General features: G+C 37.1%; 1 protein-coding gene and 2 pseudogenes across 4 annotated transcripts in view; 2 read left to right on the top strand and 1 right to left on the bottom strand.

The window, feature by feature from the left end:
* The window catches only part of PPP1R9A (protein phosphatase 1, regulatory subunit 9A), a 445759-nt gene that overhangs the window by 65131 nt on the left and 361694 nt on the right, over positions 1-18934 (top strand). The gene's annotated exons all lie outside the window — the stretch shown is intronic.
* LOC102832299 lies at positions 4988-5307 on the top strand (annotated as a pseudogene).
* LOC102831916 lies at positions 5902-15382 on the bottom strand (annotated as a pseudogene).

The raw sequence follows: 18934 nt of genomic DNA, 5'->3' as shown, positions 1-18934 counted from the left end.
GGGTGTAAATGCTTCTTGCTATAAGTATTTCTTCCTTCTTTTGAGTTGCTGCTCCATAGGTATAGGTCAAGTTCATCAGACTGTATCAGTTCATTCTTTTTTCTTTTTTTTTCCCCCTCTTCTTTCCTCTCCTGGTTGAGCTCCGATCATCCAGTCATCCGGTCCAGGTCACGTGGGTATCATCTGCAAGTGTGGGTGCTCCTGTGCATATGCCCTTGCTTCCCGTCAGCCAGTAGTTCCACTCTCCTCTCGAGTCCTCTGTAGCCACGCCACTGACTCTGGGCCCAAGAGTCCCCAGGTCTCCTCACACTGCTTGCCAACCAGGTCCCCAACTGGGTACACAGAAGTCCACTGAACATTGTAGGGCTTAGCTTGCCGCTTCATTGCTGCTTTTACCCCACTTCCCCCATCGGTGATGTGTGTGGTCACCAATCAGAGCGTGCATTTCTGTTGAGTCTTAGTCTTGGAAGGGCTGCCTACTCTTGATTTGGATTTCTGGTGTGATTCTGTGGGATAATGCACTGGTTAGTTTGAATCACAAGGTCAGTGGTTTAAACTCACCAGCTACTCGATTGAAACCCTATACAGGATTGTTTTGAGTCAGAACCAACTCCATGGCACTTAACAATAACAACTCTTGTTTTACATTTATCAATGATCAGGTGGCAGAGCTCATTCTCTTAGAACTCAATTCATGTGCAATAATCTGGGTATCAGGTTATTTATTTATTTATTTTTAATCTAGAATGTGTTTTAAAGATAGTTGATAGATATCCTGTTCACTTTCATTTAATTTTGTTGTTGTTAGGTACCATGGAGTAGGTACTGACTCATAGTGAACTCATGCACAACAGAATGAAACCCTGCCTGGTCCTGCACTAACCTCAGAAACACTGTTATGCTTGAGCCCATTGCTGCAGCCACTGTGCCAGTCCATCTTGTTGGAGTCTCTTCTTTTTTCACTGACCCTTCACTTTGCCAAACCAGTGACTGGTCCCTCCAGATAATATGTCCGAAGTATGAGAGACAAAGTATGGCCATTCTGGCATCTAAGAGTATTCAATTACTTTTAATTCCATTTTCCCACAAATTGTTTGAAGCCCTATCATAATGGACTCATACAATATTTGCCAACTTCTAATTGACTAATTTCACTCAGCATAATGTCCTCCAGGCTCATCCACGTAAAGAGGCCTTTCACAGATTCTTTGTTATTCTTTAATGCTGTATAGTATTCTGTTGTGTGTGTGTATCATAGTTTGTCCATTCATCTGTTGATACCACTTAGATTGTTTCCATCTCTTTGCTAATGTGACTAATGCTGTAGTGAACATGGGTGTGCATACATCTTTTTATGTCTTGATTCTTATATCTTTAGGCTATATATCCAGTAGTGGGATTGCTGGATCAAATGATGTTTCTCTTTCCAGCTTTTTAAGAACATGCCGATTCATTTTCTGCAGTGGTTGCACTGTTCTGCAGTCTAACCAGCAGTGTGTCAAATAGTTCCAGTCTCTCCACACCCTTGCCAGCAATTTTTTGTTTTCTGTCTTAATGAATTTTGTTATTATTGCTGGGATGAGAATGGCTAATGATTGCAAGCATTGTTAAAATGAGTTGGTTGGCCAGTTGGATCTCTTCTTTAGTGAGTTTAAAACTTTTTCCCCCCATATGATACCTTCACTTTTATGTTTAAAGAAATGTAGAAATTATTCCTTATAAGGAAAAAAAATCTAGTGTTCTATTTATAAGCATATGGCATTTAAGTGAAAAAGAAACTCATGCTGAAAATTCTGATCGCTAGCTAGCAAAATTGCCTTGCATTAAAAAATACATAGAAATAATACATGTGTACTCTAAAAAATAAATATACCTTAAACACAATGAAATCCAATTTAATTTCAAGCTTGATCTTGAGTGTCTGAGTGACTGCAATGTCGTTTACTTCAGCATAAAAGAATTAAGTATATATTCCAGCTGGAGTCAAGCTAGCATATTAACACAGCTTCCTTTGAATTTCTGTATCTGTGGGTTTCAGTGTAGGCAGAAGATTTGCCACAGAATAATAGGATAATACATAGTAGCTCTTAGAGAAAATAATTTCATTTCCTGGGTTTGCTTCTTCATATGTGCTTAATCAGTAAACTGTGTGACCTTTGAGTGTATGAAGTCACAACCTTTAAAATTCCAGATTGAAATTGTGTAAATATAGCAAAAATGTTTCTGTTTAACATGTTTGGGGATTTGAGTGTTTATAAACCTATATGCCCTTTTACATAGACAATTCCCAGTTTATTAAAATGAAATACATTTAAATAATGAACCAGCGTAAGGAAACACCTTGGTATAGTGGAGGTGGACTTCTCAATCCTACCTTTGTCCTTTAATCCTTTTATAAAGTTTGTATGTCAAATTAGAGTTGGATGGGATGGCCTCTGTGGTTCATTTAAGTCTGTATTCATTTTTTTCTTTCTTTCTTTCTTTCTTTCTTTCTTTCTTTCTTTCTTTCTTTCTTTCTTTCATTCAGCAAACATTTGTTGAGTATCTATCTATCTGCACTGGGGCAGAATTTTTGCTAGGACCTCTAGTGATAGCATGTTTTCAGAAGAGTTGAAAGGCTAATTGATGGGGAAGCAACAGAAGAAAGGGGAATCAAAATGCCTAAGGAGTCAAGTGAATCTGTAGTGGGTGGCAATCACTGTGCTGGTGGGGTACTGAGGAGTTACACCGATACATTTGGGGCCAGAATAGAGATGTCTAGGATAATTTCAAAGTTGAGAAGTTGTAAATGGCATTTTATATATCTCATGTATTGTGGACATATTATCAGGAGGGAGAAGGAAATCATGCTTGGTAAAGTAGAGAGTCAAAGAAAACAAGGAAGACCCTCAATGAGATGGATTGACACAGTGGCTGACACAATGGAGTCACATATAGTCACAATTGTGAGAAGGGTACAGGATCACGCAGTGTGTTGTTTTGTTGTACACAGAGTTGGCATGAGTCTCAACTGACTCAATGGCACTTAGCAGCAACAAGAGATGATAAAAGCCAGTTAAGGATAATTTCATAATTAACATGAATTTCTAAAGTTGACCAAGCACGAAGACTACAACTGTTTTTTGTTTTTTTGCTATCCATTGCCAGATGCCTAAGTTATTTTTGCCATTGGAACAAACTGATTATACTTAACATAGCTCTTACCTTTTATTTAGGCTATTCTGTTGTTAGTTACTTTGGACTTGGCTCCAACACTTGGTGACCCCATGGACAATAGAATGAAACGTTACCTGGTCCTGCTCCATCCACTAGATTGCTGATATGCTTGAGTCCATTGTTGCCTTTTAAACAACAGACTTCTCTTCCCGCATTATGTTGAACCGCCTTCTGTTGTGCTCTGTAGGGTTTTCATTAGCTAATTTGGAAGTAGCTCATGTAGCTCTGGGCCTTTTTGCCTAGTTTGTCTTTATCTGAACACTCAGCTGAAACCTGTCCATCAGTGATGACTGGGATGGTATTTGAAGTATCCATGGCATAGTTTCCAACATCACAGCAATATTTTGTAGCTAGCAGGTGAAATGTATATAACTTTGGAACCTTTTGCATATGGTAATCTCTAGTGATTATAGTAGGCTTCTGATAGAATGTATACATGTAATTTTAGGTCACTGGAGAAAAAAAGAAATGGGAATTCTTGAAGGCTTTTTAAAAATACTTCAATTTGTAGTAGCAATAACGTAATTGAAGCATTTTTTCAAGATCCTCATTGTTATTAAAAAGAAAAATAGAAGACACTTTGTACATCTATTGACATTTCCAGAAATTTAAAATAAGGTCAAGACATAAAAATGGTTTCTCCCTTTTCTAAGTTATTCTCTGTCTTTGTAGCCACAATTTCCATTAAAACCTGATTTAAAGCTCTTCCTTGAATAAGTCTTTCATCATTTAAAAAAACTCTTTATCATATTCTCTTGCATTTGGTGTACAGCATATCACCCACTGTGTATTTTTGTAGTGTGTTGATTTAAAATTAGAATATAAATATATATATTTGCCACCATTCAATATCATGTACAAAGATTTTCTGCCCTGATGACTCATAAACACACAGAAGGTGACTGTAGGCCGTCAATGATTTTAATGAATAAATGTGGTTATCTGTTTTTTTCATATAGCCTTGGTTTTGTATTGTACCTATTATTCATGGTCTTACTGTTTTAATTTGGCAGTTTGTCTACTGTAAGTTTTAGTTCCAGACATGTAACTAGGTAAAATTAATGGTGACTTCAGCCTTCAGGATTTATTACACTGATGCAAATCAAACATAGACCAAAGGAGAAGGAAGCAACTTTTCATGGATGAAGTGATGCATTCCTAACTTACGTTGTTAAGGCTTTTTTTTTTTTTTTTTTTTTTGTCTACATATGTGACTGGTTGCTCATTATCTGGCAGTGACCTCTACCTTGGCCCTTTCTCAACTGGTTTGATGACTGTTTGTGCAAATATTTTCTCAACCTTCAATTTGTCACAAGTAGCTAAGCTTTACCCCGTGAATAATAGATTTATTATTTTTCTAGCATTGGGAGAGTGACCAGGATACTAACTTGTTCCAGCTGTGTTTTCTTTTTTTTTTTTTTTCTTAGAAACTCTTTTTTTTTTTGAGGTAGAAAAAAAGAATGTATGGCCAATTAAAGTGGAAGTAGGATTGCAATTAGGTGTGTACTGGCCTGAATCTGAGGAAAATTAAACTGAAGATTAGACTGAAATGACCTGGAATACTTTGGACTTTTGGTGGTCCAGGTAAGTGCAGTGTGGCAAAGTCAGGACTACTGAGGCTTAGCGAGACAGAGGGACTTGTCAAATAGCCCTCGGACTTTATACTCTTCGAATTTATACACACTTTCTGACTCTAAAGCCTATTCCATTGTCGTATATAAAGACTAATGGGGCTCCTTCCGCCGCAGCCGCCATTTGAAGAGAAGCAGCCATGGCTGTGCGCTTCCCTATGGCCCTTGGCCTTAAACCAAGAACGTGAGCAAGCCGAGGCACAGCCGCCGCATTGGGCGCCTCACCAAGCACACCAAGTTCATGCAGGACGTGATCTGAGAGCTGTGTGGCTTTGCGCCTTATGAGCGCTGGGCCATGGAGCTGCTCAAGTCTCTAAGGACAAGCGAGCACTCAAGTTCATCAAGAAGAGGGTGGGACGCATATAGGAAGCGAGAGGAGCTCGACAACGTTCTGGCTGCCAGGAGGAAAGCGGCTGCCAAGGAGGACAGAGCAGATCCCTGTCCACTGTGCCCCCCTTAACCCCCAAATAAAAACCTTTACAGGAAAAAAAAAGACTAATGGGGAGAAAATAATTATTTCCTGGACAGATTTTTTTTTTTTTAAATTGCAAGTTGAAGCCATTTAAAACAGTGATGAAATTTCGGGTCCTAATTTTTTTGCCTTAGGTAAATGTTGCCCTTTTGATCTCTAGTGTTGTTGTTTCCCCCATATACCTCTCTACTGTTGGCTGATAACTGGGCCACAAGAGTGAGTTTTGTTCCAGAAGGAAAGGATGGCAGAGGGCTGTAGTCTCGGATTCCTTCAGTTTTTCTGACCAGTTTTTTTTATTTTTATAATTTTGAGTTTTGTTCTACTTTGTCTCCCACTCTGCCTCTGACCTCATAGTGTGATCCCTTTCAGAGCAGTTGGTAGTGGTGGCTGGGCACCATCTAGTTCTTAGGGTCTTTTAAATGAAAATTTGAAGCTCGCTCTTATAAATAATCACCATATAATTTTTTTTAAAGTGTGGTTTCATATTTTAGTTTGCTGTTTGCTAAGGTGTTTCCTAGATTTAAAAGGGTCAGATATGTTTATTTAATCTAAATATTCAGAACATTGTATGTTGAAAGAAATCTAATATTCGGATTCATGGGGTATAAAGAAAACATGATTCTAAGTAAAAAGATTAGATTGAATAAACTCCTAAACTTATGATTGGGGACAGTCATAAGGAACTTTGACCAACTGGAGTTAACTGTTTTAATGTAGTTGATAGGACCTTGAATGTTGGTCCTGGGAGTCAGAAATAAAGGGGAAAGAAAACCCAAAGGGAAGAACATGCTCAACATTTCTCAAGATGAGGGAACTGAAGAAAAAAAATTAAGGCTCGACTTTTGTTATTGAAGGATTCTCTGGCCAAATTATTTAATGATGCAGAAAGCATCCATAAAAGATGGAAGGAATACACAGCATCGCTGCACCAAAAGGTAATGATTGATGTTCAACTGTTTCAAGATGTAGCATATGACCAAGAGCCAATGATACTGAAGGAGGAAGTCCAGGGTGCATCAAAGGAATTGGCAAAGAACGAGAGACCAGGAATTGATGGAATAAAAATTGAAATCTTTCAAGAAAGTGAGGTGGTACTGGACCCACTCACTCATCTCTGCTAAGAAATTTGCAAGACAACTATCTGGCCAACTGATTGGAAGAGATCCATATTTGTGCCCACTCCAAAGAGAGGTAACCCAACAGAATGCGGAATTCATCGGACAATTTCTTTGATGTCCCATGTGAATAAAGTTTTACTAAAGTTAATACAGAAACAGCTGTAAGCATATATTGACAGAGAACTTTTAGAGGTTCAAGCCAGATTCAGAAGAGGCCATGGAACGAGGGATATCATTGCTGATGTCCTATAGATCTTGGCTGAAAGCAGAGAATACCAGAAAAGTGTTTACCTGTGTTTTATTGACTACGCAAAGGCTTTTGATTGTGTGGGTCATGACAAGCTGTGGACAACATTGAGAAGTATGATCATTCTGGAACACTTAATTGTTTTCCTGAGGAATCTGTACGTGGACCAAGAAGAAGCAGTTGTTCGAACAGAACATGGGAACACTGAATAGTTTAAAATTAAGAAAGGTATGAGACAGGGTTGTAGTCTTTCACCATACTTATTCAACTTGTGTGCTGAGCAGATATCCAAAAATCCTGGTTATATGAAGAAAAATGTGGTATCAGGAATGGAATAAGACTCATTAACAACCTGAGATAATGTAGATGATACAACCTTGCTTGCTGAAAATGAAGAGAACTTAAAATACTTACTGATGAGCATAGCCTTCAGTATGGATTACATCTCAGTGTAAACAAAGATCCTCACCACTGGGCCAATACACAGCATTCTTATCAATGGATAAAAGATTGAAGTTGTCAAGGACTTCATTCTTCTTGGATCAACCATCAACACTCATGGAAGCAGCACTCAAGAGATTAGACGACATATTGCATTGGGCAAATCTGCTGCACAAGACCTTTTAAAGTATTGACGAGCAAAGATGTCACTGTGAGGACTAATGTGCACCTAACCCAAGCCATGGTATTTTCAATAACCTCATATGGATGCGAAAGCTGGACAGTGAATAAGGAAGATCGTAGAAGAAGTGATACCTTTGCGTTATGGTGTTGGAGGAGAATATTGAAAGTGTCATGGACTGCAAGAAGAACAAACAAATCTTTGTTGGACAAAATACAGCAGAATGCTCTTTAGAAACCAGGAAGACCAAACTTTGTCTCTCATACTTCAGACATATTTTTAGGAGGGCTCAGTCACTGGAGAAGGATATCATGTTTGTTAAGGTGGAGGATCAGAGAAAGAGAGGAAGACCCCAGCGAGATGGATTGGCAAAGTGGCAGCATCATCAATGGGTTCAAGAGTGGCTACTATTGTGAGGTTGGCCCAGGACTAGGCAGTGTTTTGTTCTGTTGTTCATAGAGTCACTATGCTTTGATACCTACTTGATGGCACCTAACAAACAGCAACAAAGACCCAATACTGGCATTGTCAAGGAAAGGAGAGATTTTTAAAAATAAACGTTTTATTGAAATTGCCTTGCCTTGTTAGTTCCGACTCATAGTGACCGTGCACAGAGTTTCCGAGGATGTAAATCTTTACAGGAGCAGAATGCCTCATCTTTCTCCCATGGAACTGCTGGTAGTTTCGAACTGCTGACCTTGAGGTTGGCAGCCCAATGTGTAACCACTACGCTACCAGAGCTCCTTATAGAAATTACTGTGCAGGAAATGAAGATTAGAAGAATGTCTGAAAACAATTGAGATAATGTGGTATGTTGTGAGCCTAGAAGGGAGTTTAAGAATTAAGCATTTCCTTGAAGAGTAGATAGATGAGAGAGAAGGAAATTATAGATTTTGGGTGGTTGAGTTGCTGGTTGTAGAGGATGTGAGAATAAGAGGACAATTAATAAGTGTGGCACTGTAAGGTCGGCAGTTGACTGTGAACCACAAGGTTGGCAGTTCAAATCCATAAGCTGCTCCTTGGGAACTCTATACAGAGTCACTATGAGTCGGAACTGACTCAATGACAATTAACAACAACATGTTAAATGATGGTTTGTAACTTGAGTAGTGTGTTCGTGTGGGACAATGGTGAAAAATAGGTTGGGGACAAATTATGTCACTGTAGGATAAGTAAGGTCACAACCGCAAGGTCAGCAGTTCAAACCCACTAACTGCTCCTCAGAAATCATATACAGGGTACCTAAAAGTTGAAACCAACTACATGGCATTTAACAACAATACCACCTTAAATTAGGAAGATGAGTGTTAATTAATGGTATCCAAGTCATGGTAAATTATAGTACAGCGAAAATAAAAATGACGTCTTAGAGATATTAATTTGAAGGAATCTGGTCCACATTTTTCAAATTGTGTGTTTAGGATGTTGGACTATGGTAGTAGAAGTAAGATTTGACAGCGGAAGGACATGAGGTATTGAATAAACTGGGTGATTGAAGAATGAAGCTCAAATTGAGATTCTCAAACTTGCAGTGTGCATTAAGATTCCTTGAGTAGCTTGTTGAAAAATCCCAGGTGACACCCATAGAGGTTCTAATTTTGGAAAGGTGGGTAGAGGGTTGTTGTTGTTGTTAAATGCCGTTCAATCGATTACGACCCATAGTGACCTTGCATAGGGTTTCCGAGGCTGTAAATCATTATGGGAGCAGAAAGCCTCATCTTTCCCCTGCGGAATCGCTGGTAGTTTCCAACTGTTGACCTTGAAATTAGCAGCTGGATTGTAACCACTAAGCTACCAGAGCTCCTTGGGTAGAGGGTACTGATCTATCTGCATTTCAAAAGGCACTCTAGGCAACTCTGATGTCAGTAGTAAATGAAAGTTCCTAGCCAGAAATACAGGGTTAACCACAGATGGAGAAAATATAAACAAGAAGGTCCATTTTATGAGGTGAACTAGTGAGTCTGATTTTGCACAAGTTGAGCTTGTTAATTATATACTGATAGAAGGTTCTTCAAATGGTAAGAGATGTCCTGTAAAAATAGATACAAGGTGGCTTCAAAAAAGTTTCTGGAAAAGTTCCATCATCTTTGAAGCCATTTTTCCATGTACTTTTTGAGGCCCCCTCATATTCATGGTTTGCATCTGCTAGTCTTGGAAGTGCATGAAATATCCTGGAAGTGTGTTGGAAAAAGAGCACAAGTATGTCCATTAACTTCAGAAACACCAGAGCACCAATGGGTGTCTACAGTTAGGTCAACATGGCTTTTATTCTGGTCTCTCTTCTTAAAGAACATTGACATTTCTTGTTTTGTTTTCTTAAACCATAGAAAATGTATATAAATGTCTGTGGCACAGTCTGGCTGCTCTAAAGATGCCTAACATTATATTCAGTAACTTGAGTCATTTGAGCTACTCATCAGTGGCACATTAAAGTAACTCATAAACAAATGAAGCCGTGCTAATAATTATAGCAGTAGTCTGTGACACCAGTCAGTGACTTATTTGGCCCTACTACGTCCTGTCCTTTCCTTTCTACCTGTTTCAGTGTAGTCATCAATGACATCATCATTAGGTTTACAGTATCTAACATACTTCTAAATAAAATAATCTTTAGTTCACATTTTGCAGCCTCCCCAGAAAACTTTCTAGATTATTTTATATAGTGTCTCAAGACTCTCAAAAATTAATGATAATTCCTCTTAGTTTGTAAACAAATACTTATTGGCCTGTGCTGTTTATCACAGTCTGTATATATAAAAAACTCGAGTATCTACATCAAATAAGCAGTGACATTGTATTTCAATCCACCAATGACATTGTATTTCAATCCACCAATTGGTATGGATCACTGTGATAAAAGAAGTTTAGTCTAGTCCATTCACAGATGAAGAAAAGAACCCTACCAGCTTGAAGTCTTTCTCTTGGCTGTGCTACAGGTTTTATAAAATTGTTAAGCAAGTTAATTTACCTCTGGACAAGTTGGGTGTCTTTGAAACTGCACTATCTGAATGAAGAGGCCTAATGTAAAGTGACTCATTCAAAACATATTCAGAAATGCTAGACCCAAGTTGAATCCCCTGAAACCTAACCTAAATACAGAGTTTCCAGCATATGAACTGGTTGTATTTCAAAAAAGTTTATGTGTAAGGCAGCTGTTTGGAACTTGGAACATATTTTTCCCCTCACTGAAATGCTATAAAAAAGTTGGCTCTATTCCCAGACTAGCATACAAGTCATTTTAACCCAAAAGGTACCTTACGTATTAACTGTAAACTGTACAATCTCAATTTTTTAAAAAAAAAGTTGATATTTTTTGTTTCTGTGGGAAAACATGTTTCAAATTCATTAGAAAGAAGTAGGTTATCTTTGCTTAGTTGGGTTAGGATCTTCTCAGGAAAAGTCACTGATAGAGCTGGGTAATTTATCAGCTATTCATTTACAAATAGACCTGCCTCCCTTTTCATTCCTTCCCCTTTAGAAAAGTCACTTTTTTTAGGTTTTTATTCCTCAAGTGGTTACTGTTTTAGAAATATGGCCCTACTTTCTCACTCTTCCTTTTTATTTACTTCCTTTCCTTTGTTCTCTTCTAATGAGGGTTATTGGTTAGTGCATGTTCATACATGAAAGATTCTGTGAAACAGATTTGACTATAAAATGGCTAGTGTTCCTGTATTTAATAACTAGCATTAATTTCTAGGGCTAATTTATTTCTCAGTGAAGATGAGTGAGTGCTTATGATGTAAAGCTTGTTAGAAATTATCTGTTATCTGGCAAGGATAGTCATGGTTGGTGTTGCATGGGACAAAAAATTAAAATAGCTACTGAATGAGCACAGAGATAAAATATGAAATATTATAGTATTGTCTGTTGTAGTTTAATGCTTTCAAATTTGGTGAGCCATTTATACTATATTATCTCTGTTGCAATTAACATGATTTATTTATTTATTTTTAAACTTTTATTGTGAATTGTGTGAAGAATTATGGATAAGACTATCACTTTTATCCTCACAAATCATATACTTTGTTTTCTCTCAGTGATTACAATCTCTTCTATGCAATAACATTTCCCCACTTCCTCCCTGTGGTTATCCATGTTCAAATATTCGCTTCTAAACTCTTATATATTTATGGGATTTGTGTATACATATATATATCCCACTTTTTCTCCCATACCCATTCAGCCTTTGTCTCTGTCCATGTATATACACATAGAACACTATTGTTCCAAAGTTGTGTATATATCACAATTTACCTCTGTCTCCTTTAGCCCTTCCATACCTCCCTGTGTCTTCATCTGTTTTCATCATTCTTCTGTCAACCTCCCTCTTGTATATAGCTTTTCCTTCACCCAAGTTAGTATGTATGTGTCTGCCCTCTATTTCTGATGTTGGAGGAGAATATTGAAGGTGCCATGGGCTGCCAAAAGAACCAATAGATCTGTTTTGGAAGAAATGCAGCAGCCAGAGTGCTCCTTGGAGGCCAAGATAGCCAAACTTTGTCTCTCATACTTCGGACATATTGTCAGGAGGGACCAGTCACTGGAAAAGGATATCATGTTTGGTAAGGTGGAGGGTCAGAGAAAAAGAGGAAGATCCTGAATGAGATGGATTGGCCAAGTGACAGCATCGATGGACTCAAGCGTGGTAACAGTAGTGAGGTTGGCCCAGGATCGGGCAGTGTTTTGTTCTGCTGGGTATAAGGTTGCTATGGGTCGGTACCGACTCTATGGCACCTAACAACAGCAACAACCCTCTAGCCAGTGAATTACTCTCCCTTCAGTCCCACCCCTGGTAAACATTCAAGAATGTTTCTTTTGGAATGAAAACCTTTTCTTGAGTTTTTACAATGGTGGTCTTATACAATATTTGCCCTTTTGTGATTGATTTATTTCTCTCAGTATAATGTCCTCCAGGTGTTTCACAGATTCATTATTTTCTTCAGTGTTGCATGGCATTCCATTGTATGTTTGTACCAAAGTTTGTTTATCCACTCATCCATTCATGAGCATTTAGACTGTCTGCATCTTTTTTCAGTTGTGAATAGTGCTGTGATGAACATTGGTGTGCGTATATATCATCAGTGCACTGTATGTATCTGTTCGTGTCTTGGCTCTTATTTTTTGTGGCTATATGAAAAGTAGGGGGATTGCTGGGTCATAAGGTATTTCTATTTCCAACTTTCTGAGGAAGCGCCTCACCATTTTTCACAGTGGTTGAACCATTTTGTAGTCCCCACCAGCAGTGTAGGAGGATTTCAGTATTTCCACACTCTGCCAGCATTTGTTGTCTTCTTTATTTTGAACTTTGCTATTAATGCTGGTATAAGATGACATTTCATTGTTGTTTGTTGGCTGCCTGAATATTTTCTTTGGTGAAGCGTCTATTAATTTTTAAATTGGGTTGTTTGCCTTTTTCTTGTGGCAGTGTCGTTTCCATATATTTTAGAAGTGAGTCTCTTGTCTGACATGTCATTGCAAAATATTTTTTTCTCAGTCTGTTGGCTCCCTTTTTACTATTTTTTTGGCAAAATCTTTTGATGCACGTGTCTAATTTTTAGAAGATCTGTCATCTATTTTGTCTTCTGCTGTTTGTGTGTTTTTAGTAGTGTTTGATAGTATATTTATGCCTTGCATTTGAGTCCCTAAGTTTGTCTTATTTATTTATTTATTTTTATTAATGGTATTTATAGTTGCAGGTATTACATTTAGGTCTTTATTCCGTGTTGAGTTTGTTTTAGTATCCGGTGTGAGATGTGGCTCTTGGTTCTTTCTTCTGCAAATGGATTTCCAGTTTTGCCAGTACCATTTGATGACGAGACTATCTCTTCCCCATATATTGTGTTTTGGCCCTTTGTTAAACATCAACTGACTGTGGATGGATTTACTTTTTGGGTGTTCAGTTCTTTTCCATTGATCTATGCATCTCCCCTTGGACTAGTACCAGGCTGTTTTGACCACTGTGGTTGTGATCAGGGAGTGAGAGTCCTCGAACTATGTTCTTTTTCTTAAGCAGTGCTTTCTTGAGGTGTCTTTCCTTGCCATATAAAATTAATGATCATTTTTACATCTCTTTAAAGAATGACATGGGAATATAAATTGGGATTTTGTTATATCTAAAGTTTACTTTGCATAGTGTTGACATTTTTACAATGTAGACTCTTCCTGTCCATGAACATGGTTTGTATACTCTTCCATTTTTGTAACTTTCTTTTATACATATAATTTTTTGTATTAATGTTTTGTAGCATTCTTTGTGTAGGTCTTTTGTTTCTCTGGTTAGATTTATTCCTAAAGTATTTCATCTTTAAGGTGGCTATTGTAAATGGTATTGCTTTCCTAATCTCCTTTTCAGAGCTGTCTTTATTAGTGTATAAGAATCCAACTGATTTTTTTGTACATTAATCTTGTACCTTGCCACTTTGCTGAATCTTTCAATACATTCCAATACTTCTTTTGATGAAATGGTTTTATTTATTTCAATACATTTCAATACATTCCAATACTTCTTTTGATAAAACGGTTTTATTTATTTAGAATTTTCAAGTCATTTACAAATAGAGTTTTACTTCATCTTATGCCAATTTGTTGTTGTTCGGTGCCTTTGACTCCATACCAACTCCTAGCGACCTTATGCAGAACAGAAGGAAACTTGCCCCGCGCTGCACCAACCTCACAATCGTTGCTACACTTGAGCTCATTGCTGCCACCACTGTACCATTCCATCTTGTTGAGGATTTTCCTCTTTTTTGCTGACTCTTTCCTTTACCAAGCATGATGTCCCTCTCTGGGAACTTGTCTCTCCTGATAGTATGTACGAAGTACAAGAGAGGAAGTCTGGCCATCCTGGCTTTTAAGGAGCATTCTGGCTATATCTCCTCCAACAGAGTTTTTCGTTCTTTTGGCAATCCATGGCACTTTTAATATTTTCCTTCAACACCATAACTTAAATGCATCAATTCTTCTACAATTATTCATTGTTTAATTTTTCACATGCATATGAGGTTATTGAAAATACCATGGCTTGGGTCAGGCACACGTTAGTGCTCACAAGGTATCATGATCCATACAATAGAAAGCCTTTGCATAGTCAATAAAGCACAGGTAAACATTTTTCTGGTGTTCTCTGCTTTCAGAAAAGATCCTTCTGACATCAGCAATGATATCCCTCATTCCACATTTTCTTCTGAATCCAGCTTGAACCTGTGGAAGTTCCGTGTCAATGTACTGCTGCGGTCTTTGAAAAAGTATTTTTAGCAAAATTTCACCTGCATGTGATATTAATGATATGTCTTATGATTTCCATATTCTGTTGGGTCACCTGTCTTTAGAATGTACACAAATATAGATCTCTTCCAATCACTTGGCCAGGTAGCTGTCTTCCAAAATTTCTTGGTCTAGATGAGTTGAGTGCCTCCAGTACCACATCAGTTTGTTGAAAGATTTCAATTTGTATTCCATCAGTTCCTGGAGCTTTGTTCTTGGCCAATGCCTTCAGTGTAGCTTGGACTTCTTACTTCAGTATCATTGGCTCTTGATCATATGATCAAGAAATGGTTGACTATTAACCTTTTTTGGTACAATGACCCTGTGTATTCCTTCCATTTTCTTCTTCTTTTCCCCAGCTCTTTAAAATGGTTTTATTTAGCACAAATAAAACTAAAAAACTGACTATGTATTGATATACTTCACTGCACATCCTGGCATTGGGATTGGTGACTCTGATGACCAGCTGGGCTGCTCTTTCCATGATGACTTTGCGGTTCTTGGAGGAAACGTAAGCCATCTCTGTACAGTAAGTTCTGTTGCACATCAGCAGCACCTCCACCTCTTTGACGTTGTGGACCAGGAACTTGCGGAAACCACTGGACAGCATGAGTTTTGTTTTCTTTTTGCTCCCATAACCAATGTTGGGCATTAAGACCTGGTTCTTAAAACTCCGCAAACTGTTGTCAATGCCTGTGGGCTTGCGTGCCAGTTACACGTAATTTTGACATAATGATTTGATTGATGTTGGATGGAGTTCTTGGTCCTCTTTTTGATGACCTTGTGATTCACCAGGGGTCTGAAGGCAGCCATGATGCCGGTTGAGATGGCTGGCTCCTCCCTAGGCATTGAGCAAGAAGAGAGAGGGGAAGGTTTTTCCGTCTCTTTTGTTGCTTTCTGCATTGTTCAATATTTTGCCCATTGTTGTTGTGAAGTGCCTTCAAGTCATTTCTGACCCATAATGACCCTGTATAGGATATCTGAGGAGTGGTTGGTGAGTGTGAACCACCTACCATAGATGCCTTTAATTTTTCTTTCTTGCATATACCTAAGACTTTCAAGATATTATTGAATAGGAGTGGTGATAAAGGGCATTCTTGTCAGGTTCCTGTTAAAAAAGGGAATGCTTTCTCTTTTACTCTTAATTGATGGTAATACTGACTGTTGAATATATATATATGCTATTAATTATGTTGAACAATTTCCCTTCAATTCTTATTTTGCTTTTTTTTTTTTTTAATGAGGAATGGATTTTGAATTTTGTCAAGTGTCTCTTTTGCATCAGTTCATATGATCATGTGTTTTTTTCCCCCTTTGTATTATCTATACTGTGGAATAGTATATATATTTTTTTCTAATAATAAACTATTACATCCCTGGAATGAATCCCTCTTGGTTGTGATGTATTATTCTTTTGATATGTTGTTGAATTCCATTGGCTAGTATTTTGTTGAGAATTTTTGCATCTATGTTCATGAGGGATATTGGTCTATAGTTTTGCTTGCTTCATGAAATGCATTTGGAAGTTTTCTATCCTATTCTGCTGTTATCCTTTTTATTTCCATTGGTTCTGTTGTGATGTCACCCATATCATTTGTATGCATATTAATTACGTCTTTTCCTTTTTTTGGTTAGGTTGCCAATAGTTTGTCAATTTTATTAATCCTTTCAAAGAAGCAATTTATTATCTTGCTGATTCTGTTTATTTTTTCTATTTTAATTCATTTATTTCTTCTCTAATCTATTATTTCTTGTCTTCTGGTGACTGTTGGCTTACTTTTTTTTTTTCTTCTTCTTTCTAATTGCTGGATATGTGTTAAAGTGTTGACTTTGGTTCTTATACATTAAAGTGTTTATTTTGGGTCTTTCTTCTTTTTGGATGTGCACACTTTTTATTGCTATGATATTTATTGCTACAAAAGCCCTGCTTTTGCTTCAAGAAATTTTAAATTTTAGGTTTTTATTTGTTATGTTACCTAGTACTTTTTATCCGGGTAGTGTCATTTCCATGTATCTGGTTTTATTTTCTTGATCTTCCTATTGTTCATTTCTAATTTCATACCATTGTGATGTGAAAAGATGTTTTGTAGTATTTCAGTTATTTTTAAATTAATGATGCTTGCTTTGTGGTCTAATTCTATTGCAAGAATGTTCCATGTGTTCTGGAAAATAATGTGTATTGTGCTGATTTGGGGTTGAGTGTTCTGTATAAATCTATGATACCAAGTTGGTTGATTGTGTTGTTTAGTTCTTTTGTGTCTTTGTTGAGTTTCTTTCTAGTTGTTCTGTCCTTTGTTCAAAGTGATATATTAAAATCTCTTACTATTATTGTAGAACTGACTATTTCTTTTTCAATTCTATTAGAGCTTTATTTATTTATTTTTGAGGGAGCATAGACGTTATGGTTACGTCCTCTTGTTCAGTTGACCCTTTAATCATGAGATAATGCCCTTCTTTTTGTCTTCTACTGGTTTTGCCTTAAAGTTTTGTTTTTTATCAAAAATTAATATTGCCACTCCTGTACATTTTTGATTGCCATGAGCTTGATATATTTTTTCCATCCTTTGATTGTGTGTAAGGTGTGCCTCTTATAAGCAGCATATTGAAGGACCCTGTTTTCTTATTCTCCTGCTACTCTCTATGCCTTTACTGATGCATTTAAATTATTGACATTTAGTGTATTTGTCAATAGGTATGAACTGACTGCAACCATTTTGCTGTGGGTTTTTTTACGGTGCTGCTGTTTTCTTTATTTAACATAGTTTTATGTGCTGATTTCGTTTTGTTTGTGAGGTTTTTTTTGTCAATTTCTTCACTGATGTTTTAATATTTACAAAATCCTCATGGCTTTCTTTTTTCTTGATTTGATGTGAAGCTGTATTAATTTTCTTTTGGTTATCCTTCAATTTATTAATCTATTCCCCCTTGTAAAACAGTCTGCTTCATCTTGAAATCAACTTGATTTCCTTGCCATTTAAAAGTTCTGTAACTATACTTTTTTTTTTTGCTTTGTCAATGTCTTAATTATAAATTGTTATCTCTGATTGCTTATTTTCAGTATTGTAGGTTTGTTTTACTTTGGATATGACGGTTATACTTGCTTCATAAAATATATTAGTAAGTTTTTCATCCTTCTCTATATTCTGGAATAATTTGAGTAGAATTGGTAACATCTCTTCCTTGAACGTTTGGTAGAACTCACCAGTGAAGCCATCTGGGCCTGGACTTCTTTTGGTTGGCAGTTTTTTGATGACCTGGTCAATTTCTTCTTTTGTTATGGGTCTGTTCAGGTTTTCTACTTCACTCTGTGTAAGTTTAGGTTGTTGTGGTTGTTACGTGCTGTAGAGTCGATTCAGACCCATAGCAACCCTGTACAGGGTTCCCAAGGCTGTAAATCTTTACGGGAGCAGACTGCCTCATCTTTCTCCTGCAGAACTGCTGTAGGTTGTGTTTTTCTTAAAATGTATCCATCTCTTCTAAGTTTTCAAATTTGTTGGAGTACAACGCTTCATAGTATTCTGTTATTATCCTCTTGATTTCCTTTGGGTCTGCTGTGACACTGCCCATGTGGTTTCTAATGTGTGTTATTTGTGTCTTCTCCCTCTTTTCTTTTGTTAGGTTTGCCAATTGTTTGCCAATTTTGTTAATCCTTTCAAAGAACCAACTTCTTGTCCTGTTGATTCTTTCTATAGTTTTCCTGTTTTTTGTCTAATTTATTTCTGCTCTAATCTTTATTATTTATTTTCTTTTGGTGGCTGTAGTTTCCCTCTGTTGGTCTGTTTCTAATTTTTGTAGATGCTGTTTTAGTGTGTTAATTTTGGTTCTTTCTTCTTTTTGGCGTGCATATATTGCAATAAATGGTCCTCTCAGCACCGCTTTTGCCGTGTCCGAAAGATTTTGGGATATTGTGTTTTCATTCTCGTTTGTTTCTATGATCCTTGTGAGTTCACATTTAATTTCTTCTATTTACTACCCAGTCACTTTTCAGCAGGCTGTTATTCAGTTTCTATGTATTTGACTTTATTTCCTTGGTATTCCTATTGTTGATTTCTAATTTGATAGCATAGCATTGTGGTCTTAGAAGGTGCTTTGTAGTATTCTGATATTTGTAAATTTATGGAGGTTTGTTTTGTGGCCTAAGCCATGGTCTGTTCTAGAAAATGTTCCATGTGCACTGGAAAAAAATGCGTATTGTGCTGTTGTTGGGTTGAATGCTCCGTACACATCTGTGAGGTCTAGTTGGCTGATTGTGTTGTTTAGTTCTTCTGTGTCTTTGTCAAGTTTCTTTCTTATTGTTCTATCCATTTGTGAAAGCAGTGCATTAAAATCGCCCACTATTATTGTAGATTCATCTATTTCTTTCCT

Source organism: Chrysochloris asiatica, unplaced genomic scaffold (genome assembly GCF_000296735.1).
Source record: "Chrysochloris asiatica unplaced genomic scaffold, ChrAsi1.0 scaffold00010, whole genome shotgun sequence".
NCBI lineage: Eukaryota > Metazoa > Chordata > Mammalia > Afrosoricida > Chrysochloridae > Chrysochloris > Chrysochloris asiatica.
This window is presented reverse-complemented; position numbering and strand designations above follow the sequence as displayed.